Genomic DNA, 17,118 nt, shown 5'->3' on the forward strand with positions numbered 1-17,118 from the left:
ATTTTACGATCGGATCGTGTTGACGGAAAATCCGATCGTGTGTGGGCTCCATCGGACTTTCTCCGTCGGAATTTCGGACACTCAAATTTGAGGGCTGGATCTAAAATTGCAGAAGACTAAAATGGGACTAAAACTAAAATGCCATTTTAGTCCTAAGACTAATGCACATGGTCGGACTTTCCAACGGAAAATGTGTGATCGAATCGTGTTGTCGGAAAATCCGATTGTGTTTGGCCCCATCTGACTTTTTCCTTCGGAATTTCCGACAACAAAGTCTGATCGCTTAAATTCCGATCGTGTGTAGACAATTCAGACGGACAGTGCCAAGCATGCTCAGAATAAATTACAAGACAAAAGCTATTGGCTACTGCCCTCTTTATAGTCCCGCCGTACGTAGTTTACGTCACTGCGTTCTGAACGATCGGATTTTCTGACAACTTTGTGTGACCGTGTGTATGCAAGACAAGTTTGGGCCAAAATCCGTCTGAAAAAAATCATATGGATTTTGTCATCGGAATGTCCAACCGTGTGTACGGGGCATAAGGGGTAGATCTGAAATGAGTGGAAGCTCTGCTGATTTTATCATCCAATCATGTGCAAGCTAAAATGCTGTTTTTTATTTCCCTTGCATGTCTCCCTCGGATCTACAGCGACTTTACTTCCAAGTGCACTTGCACTGCAAAGTAGATTTTCCTTTAGTAAATAACCCCCTATAAAATTATCTGAAAGTCATACTATTCTATCCCCAAAAAACAGGTTAAAATGATAACGGGGGTATTCTATTGTAACTCCCAAATAACTTTATTTTGAAGGGGTACATTTCACACCCCACACATGTTACAGTAGCCCCAGTAACTTGTGTTTAATTTAAACTGACAAGGATGTGTGAATAAAAAAAAAAGGAAGAGAGGTTCACACAAAGTCTATAGATGTGCTACAAAATGAACCCTCATTTGTCATTCATTCCATTCCCTTATTTTGTAACCTCACAGCTAAAAAAAAAAGAGAATGGTAAGAGTTAATAAAAAAATAAAAAATAAATCTTTTACCCTTGGAGGAGGTGGCACTTGCATTCAACAGATATCTGGCTTAACTTAGGAAAAAAAAAAAAAACTGGATGCTTTGGTCCAAAAAAAAAAAAAACAATGAGAGGGAAAGTGAGAGTCAGTCTCTGCATGAAAGTGGTTGGAGCCAGAGGAGCTAACACGCTGGTTTTTTACACTGCCTGAACACTTGGTTTTGCTGATGGACTACAATGCAGACACAGCCAGACCTCTCTCTCTCTCTTTCTCTCTCTGAAAGCCAGTTGGAGTTATCACTAGCACAGTTATAAGAGCTGAAGTTTTACTTTTTGCTCTTTAGCCACTTTGTGTCAATAAGAAGAAACAAACCCACAGTTTTGGAACCTTTTTTATTATATTATTTTATTTGCTTGTGCCGGTTGATGCTTTTTTTTGGGGAGTGATTCTCTGGAAAAGGATTGCAATCATACAGATATACATTCATTCAAATTGGAAACTATACAGAAGGTAAGGTTAATAGTTTTTATGAGTTTTCAGATTTTTTATTTTTTTGCTGTTTAATGTTTAAGGCAGTATTGATATACATGTTTTGCTTTGAAAAAAAAAAAAGTCTGGCAGTGGCTGATTATAGATCAAGTCATCCAAGCTTCCACAGTGAAAATCATTTGTGTGCTTTAGTTTGTATATTCATAATGTATATATATATATATATATATATACAGTGATGTATTATATCCCGATGGTAAAAGGAAAACAGTTTAGTTTAGCAAGAGAAACAGAAATGGTTGCATGTCAGGAGATACTGATTTACTGACAGACACTTTTGAAAACTCTCAGCTTAATCTCAAGTCATTTGCACAGTGCACATATACACGCATGGTGTCGGATGTTTTTTTTTTTTTTTTTTTTTTTTTTACAGCTTGTTGTAAATGGTAAAACTAAGCAAGGAAAACATTTCTCGCAATGTTTCATTTTTTTGCTGTTCATCTTTGGATCGTTGCAAGGACTTAGTGCCAAGAAGATCCTATGGTTATCAGATTTGGAAACAAACATTTGTGGGCGTGATTGGAATTTAAAAAAAAAGAAGAAAAATCTCTTTTTTTTTTTTTTTTTAAATATATTATTTGGATTGCAGAAAAGAGTGAGAGGTCTGCTCTGTAATAAATGCATGTGTTTAGCAAAAGTAGCTTCTGCAAGGTCAAATTTACAAATCTTTTTTCTTTTTTTCTTTTTTTAATTTGAAACAGACAAATTTAGATCATGGTTAGTTATGTAGAACAGAGAAATGGAAAGTTTTTTTTTTTTTCCTTTCAAAGAAATAATATTTCCTTGCTGTTTTTTTTTTTTTTTTTTTTTGGGTCATGAAAGACAAACCACATGTATTTTGAGGGTTTATATGTATTTTGTGAGTTTATAGTCTTCATTGATGCAACAGGTTTTTATGACATATTGCACCATCTTTTATGCACATTTGCACTACTTTCTTACTCCATCAGAATCTTAAATTACTTAAAGAAGACAGTCACTCAAGAATTATTATTATTATTTTTTTGTCATCCTTTTGTGTTTGTGCAGTTATATTGATTTATGTTACTCTTATGTGAACAGCCAGTACAGTGATGTCCCTCCATCATTCTTATGCCCCTGTTGGTCATCCTGCAGTTGCCTGTCACTGTAATGTTCCGCATGTACTAGATTCAATAAAGAGGCATCTGCTAAGAAGACAGACGGCTCCAGGATATGTAGAAAGAGGCGATTAACAGCAGGGGAATTTCATTACATTGAATCTCTGCTTCAGGTGTACCAGTTTAAGTACAGTGTTATACACTGATTGTCCTCCTTCCCTTTTATGTTTTTTTTTTTTTTAGAATCTATGGCTTCCATACAATGGATATTGGCCAGTAAATGAATGTGATGGCAAATATGTGATTCTGAGAATCTTTTGATGCATCTGTGCTAAAGACGTGCCTTCCGGACACACCCACGGAAAAGGGTTTAATATATGATCTGACGAGTATACTAACATCTGAACACCTTTAGTCCCCCCATAAGTCTGCAAGGAGGTCCAAATTACTATTAGAGTGCAATTCTGAATTTTCATTTCTCTGTGTACAATACAGTTTCTGAAGCAGTGGCACCTGTTCCCCCAGGGGTAGTCCTGAAAGGCTCAGTGAATATTATTATATTTCCATCCTCGCCTAAGAATAGCATTATAAAATGGTTAACAAAAATAATACACCTTATGCGAAACACACAAGAAGAAGAATATAGAGAGTATGTACTACAAAATGTACAGACTTGCTTTTCATAAATTGACAAGCACCAGGGGGCACTTAGCATACATCTGACATTATAAAGGAGCACATGATAAAAGGATTCTCGTTCACAAAGCAGTGATGACTGATGCACTTCTGCTAGCTGGTATCATATGGTGATCATTTGCTAGATAACAGAGATGACAATAGAGAAACAAATTACATTGTGTGTCGTATGTTTTGGACCTGATACACAACAGAGGTCTAAAGTATACCACACAAACACTTGCTTAATGATACCTGGCAGAACTTAGGAGAATACTGTTCATCACTTTGAACTTTTAGTGAATAGCCTTTCTTTATTACTTATCTGCTTGATTGAGCTGCTTTTCCATTTTTACTCTTTACTGTTGCATTGTTTAATCCAAAACCCATGTCAAAATAAACACTTGAAATTGACAGTTGGGCTAATTGGTGTACATATGCACTAAGGACCACTGTTCTTGTATCACACAATTTGTATCTTTCCATTGGCCAGTAAGACTGCATTTCATACTCTGTAGCCATCAGGAAGACAAAATCAGCAGGTAGGGTGGATCCTAGTGCAACAACGAGAGCTGTGGTCCTTCCTTTCCTGAGATAAAGCATATTTGGGGTACCAGCGCATTATCTGACTTTACGTATAAGCAGTGTTAATTTTGGCAGCAAATTTCAATTTAGTTTTAGTTTTATGCCTTGTACACATGGTTGGACTTTCTGACGACAAAATCCGTCTGATTTTTTTCAGATGGATTTTGGCTCAAACTTGTCTTGCATACACACTGTCGCACAAAGTTATCGAGAAAATCCGATCATTCTGAACGATGGGACTATAAATAGGCTAGTAGCCAATAGCTTTCATCTCTTAGTTTATTCTGAACATGCGTGGCACTTTGTCCGTCGGAATTGTCTGCACGTGATCGGAATTTATGCGATCGGATTTTGTTGTCGGAAAATTTTAGATCCAGCTCTCAAACTTTGTGTGTCGGAAATTCTGACGGAAAAAGTCAGATGGAACCCACACATGATCGGATTTTCTGACAACATAATCCAATCGGACTTTTTCCATCGGAATTTCTAACCGTGTGTACAGGGCATAAATCTGCATTTCATAATCTGCAGCCATCAGGAAGACAAAACCAGCAGGTAGGGTGGATCCTAGTGCAACAACGAGAGCTGTGGTTCTTCCTTTCCTGAGATAAAGCATTTTATCTGGGGTACCAGTGCATTATCTGACTTTAAACATAAGCAGTGTTAATTTTGGCAGCAAATTTCGATTTCGTTTTAGTCTTAGCCCACGTACACACGGTCTGAGATTTTGCCAACCAAATCCGTCGGATTTTGCCCGTCGGATTTAGTCCGACGGATTGTGTCCGAAACTGTTGCATACACACGGTCGGGCCAAGTTGGCGAAAAATCCGATCTTTCAGAACGTGATGACGTAATTTCGTTACGATGGGACTACATTCAGGCTAGTAGCCAATAGCTTTGATGTAGGAATTTGATCTGAGCATGCGTGGCACTTGGTCTGATCAAAATGCTCTCCACATGATCGGATTAGGTCCGTCCGGCCCAGTTGGTCAGGAAATATTTCCAACATGTTGGAAAATTGGGTCGGATGGAGATTTGGACAGAATCAGTCCGATGCATACCTCACACAGTCGGAATATCTGACGACACGGTCCCATAAGACTAATTCTGACAGATTCTCCGACCGTGTGTACAAGGGCTAAGTCTTAGGTCAAAAATTGCATTTTAGTTTTAGTCCCATTTTAGTCTTCTGCAGTTGTTTTAGTTTTAGTCGTATTTAGTTGACTAAATCTCCATTACATTTTAGTTGACTAAAACTAATTTTAGTCATCTAAAATCGAATGGGTGTAATTCAATTGTAATGCATTAATTAACAATTCTCTACAATTTGCAAACTCATTACACACTGCTGGAATGAAAAATCAAATATGTTATTTATTATCACATTGAGATATGAATATGCACTACAGACAAGTGTTAAAGTGGAGGGCCACCCTAAAAAAAAATATATATCATTATTATTCTTAAAAAAATGTAAAAAAAAAACATTTGAAAGAATATTTTTTTACCTTGTCAGAAATCCCTGTTGCTAGGCAGTTTTCCTAATCTGCCTTCTTCCTGCTCCTCGGTGATATTCGTCTTCTCTCCTCATCGCGTTGTCTTCTGGGTAATGGGGCGCGCTGTGTTCTGGGAACTGTGTGTTCCCTAACACAGTGCGTCCCATTCACAAAGCGCCGCGTGACTCGCGCATTCGCAGTAGGAAGTGGGCAGTGAAGCCGCAAGGACCCGAGAGCCGAGGGACATGTCAGCCTCGGCGGCCGACATCGCAGGCGCCCTGGAAAGGTAAGTCTCCTTATTAAAAGTCAGCAGCTACTTTATTTTTCAGCTGCTGACTTTAAAAAAAAAAAAAATTTCATCTGAAACACCGCTTTAATTTTGAAGTCAAATTTCAATTTAGTTTTAGTCTTATTCTGTGTACACACGACCGGACTTTCTGGCAGAAAAGGTCCCACAGAATCATTCCATCGGATATTCCGATCCTGTGTGGGGTTCATCTGACTTTTTTTCAAAAATTCTGACTGACCTAGAAATATAACATATTTAAAATCTTTCCGACTGAATCAATCCTTATCAGGAAAAACCGTTCGTCTGTATGCTATTCCGACGGACCAAAAACGACGCAAGGGCAGCTATTGGCTACTGGCTATTGAACTTCCTTTTTCTAGTCCCGTCATATGTGTTGAACATCACCACGTTCTAAACGAATGGACTGTGGTGTGACGTGTGTAGGCAAGTCAGTTTCAGCGGAACTCCATCGGAATTCCGTCAGAAAGACCATCAGAGTTTATTCTGATGGAAAAAACGGTCGTGTGTACGAAGCATTAGTCTTTTGACTAAAATGGCATTTTAGTTTTAGTCGTATTTTAGTAATTTCAGTTGTTTTAGTTTTAGTCATATTTATTCGACTAAAATGTTTTAGACGTTTTAGTCGACGAAATTAACACTGAGTATAAGTAAATTAAATTTTTTTCTTAAGTTTTGGATAGAGTGGAGAAGGATTAGAACACCTGTCAGGTCTTTAATTGCAGTCTGTGCCTCGTTAGGGAAATTTAGAAGAAAATCTCATATTTTTGATTGTCACCAGTATAGTAATGGAGGGATTTTTTATATGTAGAGTGTAGAGGAATTAAACCACCTTTCAAGTATTTATTGCTGTCTGTGTTCCCATTAGGTGTGATTTCCCCTCTCTATTTGTCTTGTTTACTGTTATCACCAAGAGTTGCCATGAAAGAAAATCCCAAACAGAGTGATTTCCTGTTTGGGCTATGGGGCATAATGTGAAGGCAAATCTACCCAATGGGAAAAGTAACAGGGGTTATAAGCCTCCCTTAGTCTAAAATGAGCAAAACATGTTTGACTTTAGTTCTATTTTAAGAAAGGTACGTGCAGGTACCAGATGGTGTTTGTACTTGAGTCCTGTTGCTGCTGTTGTGATTACTGGTATGCTTAACAAAAGGAGGTTAACGTGTTACTAAACCCAGGATCCTACATTCACTATATCTGGTCTCCCACAGTACAGAGAACATGGGCATGTAGTTATTTTTAGTAAATTTAAACTGCTAAATACCTTTTCTCATCAGCAATATATAGAAGTCTTGTGACTTCTATCAGTGTCTGGCTGAGCATTGCTGAAAGCTTGTAGAAGGAGTTTTCATTCTCCTCTGACTGTGCTATGAGGCTGCAGATCCCCTAACCCTCTGTCTGGACAGTGCTGATTGGCCCTCCGCTGATCACATGCACCCTTCCAAGAAAAAAAACCCCTCTCTAGAAATACACACCAAACTGAACATGTGCAGAGTGCCCACCTCTGTACGATCAGCAGATGGATTGGGGATTGTGGAAGGAGGGGAGGATCAGAGAAGACAGGATCAAATAGCCTTTTTACACAATGCAGAGGATTAACCCCTAAGGTTCCACAGTGAGTATAGCAAGCATGCTTTACTGCATATACAGACTGATTTTACTGTTGGGGGTTTAGTAACACATAAATAATCAGCTCCAGCATTAACCTATACTTTAGTGTTTATATGCACACCAGCTGACTTCTTATCCACATTAAAATACCAAGTTCTGTCTAGTTACCAAGACTAATAAAAAGACACATGATGGAGTCATGCTCTTTTTCATAATGTATGATAATGTTATTGTTGTGGAATCCAGCAGTAAAATAGTAAAACCTGCTATACTGCCCTGCATAGGGTAATTTCCTCACTGATATATTTTAGTCTTGTAAGCCAGTGTTTCTCAACTCCAGTCCTCCGCCCCAACAGGTCATGTTTTCAGGCTTACTATTATTTTGCACAGGTGATTTGATCAGTTTCACTGCCTTAGTAATTACCACAGCCGTTTCATCTGAGGGAAGTCTTGAAAACATGACCTGTTGGGGCGCCTTGAGGACTGGAGTTGAGAAGCACTGTTTGTAAGAAATAGGATATGGCACACAAGGTTCAAAGCCTTTATATTCCTTCTGTGTATAACAAAGAGAAGGCATATTTATTAAATTCTTTAGCTATGTGTATACAAAGGAACCCGGAGGAGCTCATGTCCAGAATGAGGATAATATTGAGCCCCAAATGATCCCTTATGGCTCAAAATTTATATGGTCTAGAAATATTTAGACATCAAAAGGGTCAATAAGGCACCTGGACCAGATGTCATCCATGCACAGGTCCTAAATGTATTGAGCTCTGTCATTTCAAAGCCATTGTTTTTAATTTTTAGAGACTCTTTAATAGCTGGCATAGTACCACTGGATAGGTGTAATGTGATGCCTATATTTAAAAGGGTCTTTACAAAGTAACTATAGACCTGTTAGTTTAACTTTTGTAGTTGGGCAGATACTGGAGAGTCTATTAAAAGTCCACGTAGAGTTCTTGCTGGAAAAAAAATAATTTAAACAAAAGTCAATATGGATTCATGAAAGACAGAAGCTGTCAGACAAATCTGATTTCTTTTTATAAGGAGGTAAGTAAAACCTTGGACAGATAGGGTGGCTGTGGATGTGGTATACTTGGATTTAGCAAAAGCACTTCACACAGTTCCCCACACATGGCTAATGTGTAAGGTAAAGTCTACAGGCTTAGAAAAATCAGTTTGTAAATAGATAAAAAACTGTCTAAAAGACCATATTCAGAAAGTAGCTGTTAATAATTCATACTGTGAATGATCTAATATTGTTAATGGTGTACCCCAAGGTTCAGTGTTTGGGCCCTTTTTTTTAAATACATGTATAAAAGATATAGAATCTGGGATTAAAAGTACAATTTCAGTCTTTGCAGATGACACCAAGCTACGCAATGCAATAACATCCTTACAGGATGTCTCCAACCTACAAGCCAAACTTAATACACTGTTTAATTGGAAAACTATGTGGCAAATGGAGTTTAATGTTAAAACAAATTAAAGGTATACACCTGGGAGCTAAGAATATGCATACATCATACATACTAGGGGGAACACAACTAGGGAATCAATGGTGTTCTGGTAGATCGTAAGCTTAATAATATCATGCAATGTCAAACTGTGGTTTCCAAAGCGAGCAAAGTCCTTTCTGGAATTAAGAGAGGTATGGACTCAAGAGAGAAAGATATCATTTTGCCCCTGTACAAATGTGTAAGGTAAAGTCTACAGGATTGGAAAGATCAGTTTGTAAATGGAGAGAAAGCTGGCTAAAAGACAGAATTCAGAGAGTAGCGGTTAATGATTCTTACTCTGAATGGTCTAAGGTTATCAGTCGTGTACCCCAAGGATCAGTGCTGGAATCCTTACTTTTTAATATATTTATAAATGATAGAGGGTCTGGGATTAAAAGTACTATTTCGGTGTTTGCAGATGACGCCAATCTTTGCAGTGAAATAATGTCCTTACAGGATGTCTCCAACTTACAAGCCAACCTTAATGCACTGTTTTATTGGGGTCCTATGTGGCAAATAAGTTTTAATGTTGATAAATGTAAAGTTATGCACTTGGGGGGGCTAAGAATATATATTCATCATACATACTAGGTAGAGCACAATTGGGGGAATCAATGGTGGGGAAGGATCTGGGTGTTTTGGTAGATCATAAGCTTTATAATAGCATGCAATACCAAACTGTTATTTCCAAAGCTAGTCCACAGTCCTTTCTTGTGTTAAGAGAGGTATGGACTCCAGAGAGCGAGACATCACGTTGCCCCTGTAGAAATCAATAGAAAGACCTCATCTGGAATATGAAGTTCACTAGTTCACAAAAAGGATATCGGGGGAACTTGAGAAAGTGCAGAGAAGGGCGACCAAACTGATAAGAGGCATGGAGGAGCTCAGCTATGAGGAAAGATTAGAGGAACTGAATTTATTCTCGCTTGAGAGGAGGAGGTTAAGGGGAGATATAATCAACATGTACAAATACATAAGTGGGCCGTATAGTGAACTTGATGTTGAGTTATTCACTTTAAGGTCATCACAGAGGACAAGGGGGCAGTCTTTACGTCTGGAGGAAAGAAGATTTAATCCCCAAATACGGAAAGATTTCTTCACAGTAAGAGCAGTGAAAATGTGGAATAGACTCCCTCAAGAGTTAGTTCTGGCCAGCTCAGTAGATTGTTTTTAGAAAGGCCTGTATTTTTTCCTGAATTCACATAATATAACTGGATACTAATATTTATAGGTAAAGTTGATCCAGGGAATATACAATTGCCTGTTGGGGATCAGGAAGGATTTTTTCCATCCGCTGGAGCAAATTGGATTATGCTTTATTGTTTTTTGTTGCCTTTCTCTGGATCAACTGTTGGTTGAACTAGATAGACTTGTGTCTTTTTTCAGCCAGATTAACTATGCACCGTAACGATGTAACTTTATTAGATCTCAGTGGATTTTCACATCTTCCAGTTATAAGTGGCATGGGTATGTTTGAGTGAATTTTGATATATTGTCCTCTCTCCTGAACACACAATAATTGAAGGCCCTCTCCCAAAATTCAGCATGCATGAAAGTGACAAAAAGAGCACTTAAAGTGGATCTATCATCAAATAAATTTTTTCATATTAATTACATGGATGCTAAATAGCATATAAGCGTAAGACAGGTATTTTTTACCTCTTACAGAGGTAAGAGGTACCTCCATAAAAAATCTTCATCTGCCTTTCTCATTAAAAAAGATCTACTTTTTTCATTTGGACGTTATCCAGGACATTCATCTACTTCCTAGACTGTTGTGCTAGTTTAGGGATGAAACAATTGTCTTTTCACATTAGAGAAAGATTATTGTATTAGTTTTGGTTAGAGAAGGGAAAAGTTAGAACACCTATTACCTTCTTGTTGTCCGTGTCTCAATGGGAAGATAGCCCTTCACTTCCTGTCCTGAAAACACAAGAAGTGATAGAAAACTCTGCAAAGTGAGAGGATTCTCTTCTTAGACATTTGTCACCAGAACCCCCACTAGACGATTCACCTTTACCTCCTGTTCTGGTGACCACTATAAAATGTTGGTTTTCCCATCACATTCTGTCTCAGTGGCCACAGTCAGTAAAAAAAATTGAGAGGGTGATTTACTCTAGCAAGGGCACAAAAAGAAAAAGGAAACTTTACAGAGTTTTAATCCTCCCCTTCTCTATTCAACAGGCAATAATTTTATGATTTGACTTTGTCTTCAGTTGTCTATGACTTTTATTTACTCAATTCTTCAAGGTATGGTCCTTTGTAAGATTATCTCAAGTTTTGGTCGGTCTCAGTCAGTATACTATAATCATATACCAAACTGTACAAATTCTGAATGATTTATAAATAAATCATGTAAAACAAGAATTTAAACCCAACAATGAACTATAATCAAGAACAGTTAACACTAACAATGCATTTCAAAATATAAAGTTTGCTACGGTAAAAGGATACCATAAGAAAAAACTTCAAAGGGTGAAGAGTGAAAAAGAGAACGAGGAATATAAAGTCCCAGTAGAGATCCTGCTCAGGGGCAGACTGACAACTCATAAGGCCCCCGGGCAATAGGAGAAGATTATGGGGCCTCTGGACAATAGGAGATTATGCGGGGGCCCCAGGCAATAGGAAATTATGGGGCTCCCAGGCAATAGATTATGGGGCCACACAATATACACACACACACATACAGTATACACACACAGACACACAATATGCACATACAGTATACACACACAGTATACACATATATAACCTTATCAATTGCCCCTTTCTTTTTAGATTGTAAGCTCTAACGAGCAGGGTTCTCTGATTCCTATTGTACCAAATTGTAATGTAACTGTAATGTCTGCCCTCATGTTGTAAAGCGCTGAGCAAACTATTGGCGTTATATAAAACCTGTATAATAATAATAATAATATACACACTGAAAATGTACTGGAGAGGGGGGCAGCTATAATCTTGGGATTTAAAAAAAAACACAGATTTTTACATACTGTCCCTGGTTTTATTGAGGCTGGCAACCCTGATGGGGCCCCTTAGTGGCATGGGACCCTCGGGCAGTGCCAGAGTGCCCGAATGGTCAGTCCGCCACTGATCCTGCTGAATTTTGTATTTGGTTTTCATTCCTATAGAGTTGTAAAAATGTAAAAGTAATATGGGACCAATACTCACAATTGTAGGGTTGCAGGACACTGAAATTGGAGGGGGGTCAAACAACCAGATAGTCAGGCCTAGGATATTTCTCTCAAAATGCAGATAAGGTTCTGATGCTCATCGGGGTGGTTTTTCAGATAATCCTGTGCTGGGAAAGTGGTTGGTCATGCAGTAAAAGGACGTCAAGAATGCATTTTTTTACACACTACTAAACCAAGTTTTCCATTATGCTTTCCATTATGCTGCTTAGTTCTAAAATTCTATAGAGGTTATGTTACATTTTATTTTTGATTTGTTTTAAAGCAGAGTAGCGTTCAGTGCAAAAATTTAGAGGCAATTCAAATATTCCCAATTTTCACATCATACTACCATTTGCATTTAGCCTACAGACAGGGCCATGGAAGTTCACTGCATATACTACATGGGCATATTTTGAGAAAACATAGGGATTTGAAGAACGTTTTCCAACCTGTCCAGTCATTTCTCCTCCTGCTGCTGACCCACAGACTTGGATTCAGTCATTGAATTTCTATGGGCAACTTTACGCTGGACCTTAACAGTCACATCTGTTTTTAATAACTTTAGGAAATGAGAAATCTTCTTTACGAGTCCACTTTATCAACAACTCCCTGTAGTTTGTTTGATATTTACCTACCATTTAAAGCAGAACCGTAGCCAGAAAGAAAAGACTCCAATTTAACCAATATTTATTTGAGAAAAAAAAAAACCCTATATGTATTTTTTTTTTTTTTTGGTACAATGGTACCAAATGGTACATCAGCCTATTATTTTCTTAACCAGTTTTGGCTGTTTTTAAATGACATCTAGTGCAATGCACTTTCCCTTTTTAGGAGGAGAAAAGAAAATTATAATTTGCCCCTTGGAAAGGTTATCAAATATCTTTGAACAATAAGCACCTTCAAGAATTTTGTGCACTCCTTATGTCCTACTTGCTATCTACTGCTACACCAATATTATGGGTAAGGGCTGTTTAGACCAGAAGGATCTCTTAAAAAATTGGATGTACACTTACCCTTTTAGTGACTCTATGATTAGAAAAGCATAGGCTGCCATTATTGGCCTACCTTTGAAATGCTAGCTGCCTAGCTGTATCTGACTTCATATGTCCGGGACAAGCATGCTGTAAATGAGTGTCAGAACTACCTATCTCTACCCTGCAAGTATAGACACATACATGATCTGCCAGAAATGCCTTCAGTTCCCAGGCTCTCTTAGGCCTTGTTGTGGGATGACAACACTCAACATTTTTGTGGCCTTAGTAGTGTCAGCCCTGCCTGCTATCTGCTGTTAAGTTCATACACATAGGTGTTTGGTTATGTGCCCTTGCCCGGATAGCAAGGATAACTTGCCACAAATATGTGACAGTGTTGAATTGTAAGTCTCGTTAAGTTGCTAAACATTTTCACTGGCAAATTTTACACTTGCAGAGTGACTTTTCCAATTTGTAGAAAATGTGCGTGGCAAGACTCTACCAATAGCAAAATTGCAATGTTGAGTCTACAGCAAGAACTCTGCAAGTCAGTGACCTCTGTGAGTGTCTGAGTATCCGACGGACCAAGTTCTCCAACTTGTCCGTAAAATTTTCCGACAAAATGCTCCAATCGGACATACTCCGATCATGTGTAGCCTACATCTGTATTTTAAGCCCACAGAGCACATATATAGTTACTGTTTTTTTTTTACAAAGACAAAGTTAAAGTGGACCTCCACCCCCCCCCCCCCCCCCCAACTTGAAAATCAGTGTTGCATGCAGCTCTGCATGCCGATATAAAATTACTTTAGTGTGTATAGGGAAAAACCCATTTAACAGCATTCAATTAGATTCCACTTCTTGGTCTCTGAAGGCTCTGGTGATGTAGCCAGGGCCTTACTGCTGCCCCTGGAAAGGTTAAAGGCATGGGCTGCCACTCTTCACACTGCTTCTAAGCCCTTGTACACACGGTGGACCGATGGACAATGTCCGATAGGACCGTGTTGTCGGATAACCCGACAGTGTGTGGGCTCCATCGGACTGTTTCCGTCGGAGTATCCGACGGACCAAGTTTTCCAGCTGGGCTATAAAATTTTCGACAACATGATCCAATCGGACTTTGTCCGATCATGTGTAGAGAATTCTGATCGGACAAAGTGCCACTCATGCTCAGATCAAATTCCTAGACCAAAGCTATTGGCTACTAGCCTGAACGTAGTCCCGTCCTAGTGAAATAATGTCATCACATTAAGTACGATCGGATTGTGTATGCAACAGTTTCGGACAAAATCCATCGGATTTGGTTGTCAGAATGTCCGACCATGTGTACAAGGGCTAAGACTTCTTGTTCAGTTTTTCCTGGCTTTAATTCTCTCTGATTCGGACTCAGCATCAAGGTGAAGTCAGAGTATACTGGGAACTCCTGATCTGCATACTTGTTCTGAATCGGTGTCACAAATATGGAAACCAGTATCTCATTATAACAAAAATACAACTAGAATTGTCAAAAGGCAGTTATCAAAGGCATTCTATATATTTCTTTACAGGACAGGTTTCCGTTACTGTGTATAAGACAAACTGTTACATCAGTTTTTGAAGAGCACAAGGTGGATTTTCCTTCATTACAATTTTCAAACAATTTGGTTAACACTGACTGGATTTGATTTCCCTATCACTAGAAGTGCATGGTGTGGCCTAATTGGAGCCCGGGCTGATGCTGTCATACACTTTCCTACAGGGTTTTGCAGAGATATGTGACTTCCAGGACTTTTCCATTAGATGTCTAGAGTTCAGACGAGCTCTGTCCTTGTCTGCACACCAAGCAGTTGCTACATAAGAGTGGAGCCTTGAGCAGCAGCTGTCAAATTAGTTTGGGTCCCATTGGAGGTAGAGTCTGGTTTATATACACTGTTGCTTTTAGAGTTTTGAGAACATCACTAATAGGCAACATATAACATTTTTGTTTTAGGGTTTAATAACACTTTAAGGATATCCAATTCTGTAGGAGGTCAAAAAGGGGTGTCCAATGTTTTTTGGAATATATCCAAAACCAAAAAACATGTAGGTTAGCTCTTATATAAACAAACATTCTTTAACTCATATGTCATACACCAGATCTATCGACTATTATGTAGCACTTGAATCCAAGAATCCAATCCAAGTATTTTTATGGGCAATGAATATTTTTAAACACATTCAATCATGGGGTCTTGTGTGATTAGGTAAACTCTTTGCAAACTTAGCGCATTCACTAAGCTCTAGAGCTAATTCCCTTGTAATTGTTAATTCCCTTGTAAGTGTAATTTAATTTGCAAAGTTAACAACTTATTTGCTTTCAGTAAATCAACTCCAATTAATTAGAAAGATTCAGTACAAATCAGACAGTGTAAATGTTCTGTCCTTCAAAATAACTCAACACACAGCCATTAATGTCTAAATCACTGGCAACAAAAGTGAGTACACCTCTAAGCCCCTGTACACACGGTCGGAGAATTCCATAACCAAATCTGTCGGATTTTGCCCGTCGGATTTTGTCCGTCGGATCTTGTCCGAAACTGTTGCATACACACGGTCGGACAAAGTTGGCGAAAAATCCAATCTTTCAGAATGTGATGACATAATTTTGTTACGATGGGACTACATTCAGGCTAGTAGCCAATAGCTTTGATGTAGGAATTTGATCTGAGCATGCGTGGCACTTGGTCCGATCAAAATTCTCTACACATGATCGGAGTATGTCCGATCGGCCCAGTTGGTCGGAAAATATTTCCAACATGTTGGAAAATTGGGTCCGACGGATATTCAGACGGAATCAGTCAGATGCATACCACACACAGTCAGATTATCCGACGACACGGTCTGATAGGACACATTCCGACGGATTCTCCGACCGTGTGTAAGTGAAAATGTCCAAATTGGGCCCAATTAGCCATTTTCTCTCCCCGGTGGCATGTGACTCATTAGTGTTACAAGGTCTCAGATGTGAATGGGGAGCAGGTGTGTGGAATTTGGTGTTATTGCTCTCACTCTCTCATACTAGTCACTGGAAGTTCAACATGGCACCTCATGGCAAAAAACTCTCTGAGGATTGGAAAAAAAGAATTGTTGCTGTACATAAAGATGGCATAGGCTATAAGAAGATTGCCAAGACCCTGAAACTGAGCTGCAGCACGGTGGCCAAATCCATACAGCGGTTTAACAGGACAGGTTCCACTCAGAAAAGGGCTAGCCATGGTCGACCAAAGAAGTTGAGTGCACATGCTCAGCATCATATCCAGACATTGTCTTTGGGAAATAGACGTATAGACGTATGAGCGCTGACAGCATTGCTGCAGAAGTTGAAGGGGTGGGGGGTCAGCCTGTCAATTCTCAGACCATATACTGCACACTGCATCAAACTGGTCTGCATGGCTGTCGTCCCAGAAGAAAGCCTCTTCTAAAAATGATGCACAAGAAAACCCACAAACAGTGGTCCATTTGCTGAAGACAAGCAGACTAAGGACATGGATTACTGGAACCATGTCCTGTGGTCTGATGAGACCAAGATAAAATTATTTGGTTCAGATGGTGTCAAGCGTGTGTGGCAGCAACCAGGTGAGGAGTACAAAGACAAAATCTTACCTACAGTCAAGATGGTGGTGTTAGTGCCATGGTCTGGGGCTGCATGAGTGCTGCCGGCACTGGGGAGCTACAATTCCTTAACCACTTGCTTACTGGGCACTTAAACCCCCCTCCTGCCCAGACCAATTTTCAGCTTTCAGCGCTGATGCACTTTGAATGACAATTGCGCGGCCATACAACACTGTACCCAAATGAAATTTTTATCATTTTTTTCCCACAAATAGAGCTTTCTTTTGGTGGTATTTAATTACAGCTGGGAGTTTTATTTTTTGCTAAACAAACAAAAAAAGATGCAAAAAAAAAAAAAAAAAATCATGTTTAATAGTTTGTTATAAAATTTTGCAAACAGGTCATTTTTCTCCTTCATTGAAGTGCGCTGATGAGGCGGCACTGGTGGGCACTGATAGGCTGCACTGGTGGGCACTGATAGGCTGCACTGGTGGGCACTGATAGGCATAGTTAAGGTGGCACTAATAGGCACAGATAAGGTGGCACCAATAGGCACAGATAAGGCAGTACTGATGGGCACAGAT

The 17,118-nt window shown here is 39.0% G+C and overlaps 1 protein-coding gene across 2 annotated transcripts in view; it reads left to right on the forward strand.

Moving 5' to 3' along the window:
- The first annotated feature begins 1,176 nt into the window (after positions 1-1,176).
- Positions 1,177-17,118, forward strand: part of RSPO1 (R-spondin 1) — a 206,654-nt gene continuing 190,712 nt past the window's right edge. For both annotated transcript variants that reach the window (XM_077481802.1, XM_077481803.1), the window contains exon 1: positions 1,177-1,529. The gene's annotated coding sequence lies outside the window, so the exon portion shown is untranslated. The remainder of the gene's footprint in view (positions 1,530-17,118) is intronic.

Source organism: Lithobates pipiens, unplaced genomic scaffold (genome assembly GCF_037356315.1).
Source record: "Lithobates pipiens isolate NorthernLeopardFrog02 unplaced genomic scaffold, aLitPip1_a1.2 Scaffold_16, whole genome shotgun sequence".
NCBI classification, from domain to species: Eukaryota; Metazoa; Chordata; class Amphibia; order Anura; family Ranidae; genus Lithobates; species Lithobates pipiens.